The sequence below is a fragment of the Chinchilla lanigera genome, unplaced genomic scaffold (genome assembly GCF_000276665.1).
Source record: "Chinchilla lanigera isolate Chin_1 unplaced genomic scaffold, ChiLan1.0 scaffold00005, whole genome shotgun sequence".
NCBI lineage: Eukaryota > Metazoa > Chordata > Mammalia > Rodentia > Chinchillidae > Chinchilla > Chinchilla lanigera.
Window position 1 is genome coordinate 10,614,603 of NW_004955406.1, and position 4,962 is coordinate 10,619,564.

General features: G+C 33.8%; 1 long non-coding RNA gene across 1 annotated transcript in view; it reads right to left on the minus strand.

Moving 5' to 3' along the window:
• Positions 1-709: 709 nt before the first annotated feature.
• The window catches only part of LOC106149880, a 47,643-nt gene continuing 43,390 nt past the window's right edge, over positions 710-4,962 (minus strand). Inside the window, exon 4 of the long non-coding RNA XR_001236339.1 lies at positions 710-944. This is a non-coding gene — a long non-coding RNA (uncharacterized LOC106149880). The remainder of the gene's footprint in view (positions 945-4,962) is intronic.

Sequence of the window (4,962 nt, forward strand, 5' to 3'; positions counted from 1 at the left end):
TCTGAGCAACTTCTTTGAACATAACAATATGTAATATAACGACCACTGTTAATTCCTATCATTTTGTTTTGAAATCCTGTATCATTTTTATTGTTTTTGCTTTATTTTGTTTTTGTCTATGTTGTTGTTATTTTATTATTATTTTTTATTCTCTTTATAACAAAAAAAGAAAGTAAAAGATATACTATGCACATAATAACCACAATAGAGTTGGTTATTATTAACCTGTAAATATATTAATGTAGATTGGAATAATAAAAATATAATTGACTTGAAAACGAGTTACATACAAAGGAGGTCATTTTATAATGATAAAAAGGTCAATTCATCAGGAAGATATGGTAATGAGAAATGTATATACAACTAATAACAGAGCATCAAAATCCATAGAAACAAAGACTGAATAAAGGAGAAGTAGAAATTTCAGCAATTATAGTTGGAGATTTCAATAGCTCAGTCTTAATAAATGATAAAACAATTCAGACAATTAGCAAAGATTTTAAAAATTTGAACAAAATTGTCAATCAACTTGTAGTAACTGATATTTACAGGATGTTCTATGCAACAAGAGCAGAATATACATTTTTTAGTGTGCATAAAACATTCTTCAGAAGAGATTATATACCAGCTCATAAAACAAGTTTCAATACATTTAAGATGATTGGAATCCTAAAATATGATTAAGTTAGAAATTAATGGAATGAAATTTTGGAAATACCCAAATGTTTATTTGGAAATGTAAGAAAACTTATAAATTGCACATTGATGAAAGAAGAATTCACAAATAAAATTAGAAAAATTTTAAACTGTATGTGAACAAAAATACTATATGTGGAATTTTATAAGTGGATGTAAATGGTACAGCTACTTTGGAAAACAGATTGCCCATTTCCTAAAAAGTTAAATGCAATCTTACCATATCCAGCAATTCCACTTTTGGGTATCTAGAAGAGAAATGAAAACATATGCCCATAAAAAACTTGTACGTGAATGTTTATAGCAGTACTATTAAATAACAGCCCCAAACTGGAAACAAGTAAAAACTCAATGGATGAATCAATAAGCAAAACGTAGTATATCCCTGTATATACCATATAATGGAAGATTTGTTGGCAGTAAAAAGAAAACAAACTTCATACATGCTGTAAAATAAATGAACTTCAAAAACATTACTCTCAGGGGAAAAAAATTAGATGTAAAATTCTACATATTATGTGATTCCATTTATATAAAATTCCCAGAAAAGGCAAATGTACAGACACAGAAAGTGGATTACAGTTGCCTGGTCTGGGGTTGAAAGTGAGATTTCAAAATGAACATAAGGGGAGTTTTGGGATGGATGACAGAAACGTCTTAAAATTAGTATTGTGTGATTATTGCACAACTCTCTAAATTTACTAAAAAAAGCATTGAATTGTGTAGTACAGTGGGTAAATTTTATGGTAGGCAAGTTATCTCTCAATAAATATGTGAAAAAATAGTAACTAGCAAGGGACTTTGGGTGGAGAAATACAGAAGAAATAAGATTGATGATTTTTATAAGATTGATGATATTTACAATTGTTGAAGCTGGCTGATGCATACGGGATTCCATTCTACTATTGCTTCTGCTTTTATTCATGCTTCACTATTTTCATAAAAATAAGATTTATAGGAATCAATATTGACACAAATTTAATAAAATAAGCTTGATTTTATAGACTTCTGGCATCTAAACTGTAACTCTTCAAAGAGGTATAGTTTCAAATAAAGGTCTTATTAGATAAATCCACCATGAATTAACTGAAGTTAATTCAATGTCAAATCACATATTTTGATTAAGCTTGAACTATGTGCAGGTTTTTTGTGTTAAATATTCCAGAAGTTTTTTCTCCAGTTCCTAATCGGCTGAAGCTAATATTCATGTCATTGTTCTTAAATCTGGTGAGTTTTGTTCCTTTTTAATGAATTTTTATTATCAGTGGTACTAAGTTACAAGCATTTTGTCAAATGTATCTCTTTAGATGACCTACTTTTCTTGTAAATGCCATCTGTAAATGAATAGGAACTTTCATATAAATAATGGAATTTTTATCCACACAATATAAAATGTTTAATTCCTAAAGTAAAATACTTTGTAACGTGGTAAGATAATTGGGTTTGGGAAAGTAATTAGCCCCCTCAGGTGACGCCCCACAGTGGCAGTAATTCAAAGCTCTGCTCTAAGCGGCAGCAAGGTCTCACTGCGTAAAGGTGATTTGCTCTAGAGATGACATGGTTGAATTGCAACCATCAAGGGGCAATGCTCTCCCTCTCTGAAGTACTCAGTCATACTTCCATCTTTACCGGATTGAAAATCTCAGAAGGAACAGGGAGAAGGAGGAGCAGTTTCAGAATATTTTACATCACTTGCTTTCTGCAAATATAGAATCAACTAGAATGAGACTTTGTGCTATTACATCCATAGATTTCATAGAGACATTTATTTGGGGGAAATGATTAGAGACAGTAGAAGGCTGACTCTTGATAGTCCCTGGGGATCATCATGTCCCAAATAGTACTGACTCCTAGAATTGAGATGCGGTGTCAGGAAAGCAGAGATAAATTAAACATATTAACTCTCTGTACCTAAGCACAGAAAAACATCATGAAAGCTTCTAAAGGCTTACCAAGGCATAAAGGAATCTCTGAAACATTTATCAAAAAAAAATTCCCATCCCTCTATAATGGCTGTCAAAGAACAGGAGTTTAGCAAAAACACATTGAACAGAATGCTGGATTTATTAGTATTATGCCTCAGGGGATATGGAAGTATTGTGGCATGTATTATCAAGGACAAATGAAACAAAATGAGTGTGTGTGTGTGTGTGTGTGTGTGTGTGTGTGTGTGTATGATGGCTAAAGAAAAAATTGTCTCTGAGAGATATGACAATTTCTATCACTAGAAAAGTAGACTAAAGTAGAGAAAAAATTCAGGTTACAACACAATCTACGTGAACCATCTGATTATTTAATCTGTATGGAAAACCCTACCAACTTGGAAGGTAACAGGTAACAGATGCAAATGCACTGGTACTGAAAGATAGTTTCCATTGGAAATTAGAAGTAGTTTCTGTTTTGCAGATCGGTGTTCAATCTTAATTTAGCTAACATCAGTGTGTGACTTTGACAAAATCAGTTACCCTCTCTGTGAAGAAAAATAATTTCTTCACTTTTGTAATTATAGCATGAGATGAGGTAGTCATTTTGCAGTTGTGCCTTGGAATGAGAATAGCAAAGTGCTCAAGTTGTTAGACCCGGATGTCCACAGGCAAAGCAAGTGAATGTAGACACAAACCTTACACCTTTCACAAAAATCAGCTTAAATGAATCATAGATCCAAATGTAGGATAAAAAGGATAATACTCTTGGAGGATAACACTGAAGAAAATCTAGGTTATATTGGGTTTGGTAGTGACTTTTTAGAAAAAACATTAAAAGCATGATTCATAAATGAAAAACTGATAAGTTGGATTTCATTAAAATTAAAACCTCCTACTTTGTGAAAGACTATTCAGAAAATGAAACAAGTAACAGATTGGGAAGACATATTTGTAACATATCCATTGAATAAAGAATTGTACCCAACATATACAAATAATTCTTAAAACAATAAGAAAATAATTCAAGTAAAAATGAACAATAGATCTCCTCACTAGATAAGATACACAGATGGCAAATTAGCTTATGAAAAGCACTTATTTTATTAGGAAATTATAAACAAAGATATCAATGAAATGCTACTGTGCACTTATTGGAGTGATGACATCTAAAAAGCTGACACCAACTGCTGGCGAGGAGATGCAGCAACAGGGACTCTCGTTCATTGCTTTTGGAAATGCAAAGCAGTTCAGCCACTTGGGAAGACAGTTTGGCAGGTTTTTTAATAAACTGAACCTATTCTTGCCATCTGATCCAACAATTGCTTTCCTAGGTATTTACCCAAATGAATTGAAAATTTCTTCACATAAAAAGCTGCATATAAATGTTTACTGCTATTATTCATAATTACCAAAACTTGAGAGCAACCAAGAGAGTCTCCAAAGAGTGAATGAATGATTGGAGGTACGTCTGTGTAATGGAATGTGCCTTGGTCAGGTTTCCGCTCAGTGGGACAAAGTATGTCACACCCACAATATAAAGGAGGAGAGGTTAACTTTCACAAACGCTTCAGAGGTGTCAGTCCATGGTGACGAAAGCCACGCAGCTCATGGCATCTGGAAAGAGCAGAACAAGCAAGAGCCTGTGAGGAAGTGGTTGGGGATTCAGCATAGTCCTTTAGGTCATGACCCATCCATGCATGCTCAGAGGTGTGCTTTACTAATTTCCTCGGCATCTCTCAAGCTACTCAAGTTGACAATCAAGATTAACCATTACAGACAGATACTCACAGATCAAAAGAAATGAGCTATGAAGCCATTAAGAGACCTGAATGAAACTTAAATGTGTATTACTGAGAGAAAGAAGCCAGTCTGACAAGGCTAATTTCTAAATGATCCCACGTATGTGACAGTCTGCAGAAGAGGGAACAATGGAGAAAGTACAAAAGCCAGCACTTGTAAAGAGTTCAGGGAGAAGGACGGAGGGTGAACAGGAGGAATATAGTGAGATGCCGCGATGGTGGGTACATTGTCATTATATATTTGTAAAGCTCCAAAGAGGGAACTGTAATATAAGCTTTGGACTTTTAATTAATAATGCATCAATATTGGCTTATCAGTGATAACAATTATACCACGCTAATGCAAAATGTTAATTATATAATCAACTGGGTAAGTGTGGAAGGTTAAGAAGTATATAGGAACTCTGCTTTTTCTGTGCAAAGTTTCTTTAAATCTAAAATACACACAGGGGCTGGGGATTTAGCTCAGCGGCAAAAGCGCCTGCCTGGCAAGCGCAAGGTCGTGAGTTCGGTTCCCGGTACCGGAGAAAAACCAAAAAAAA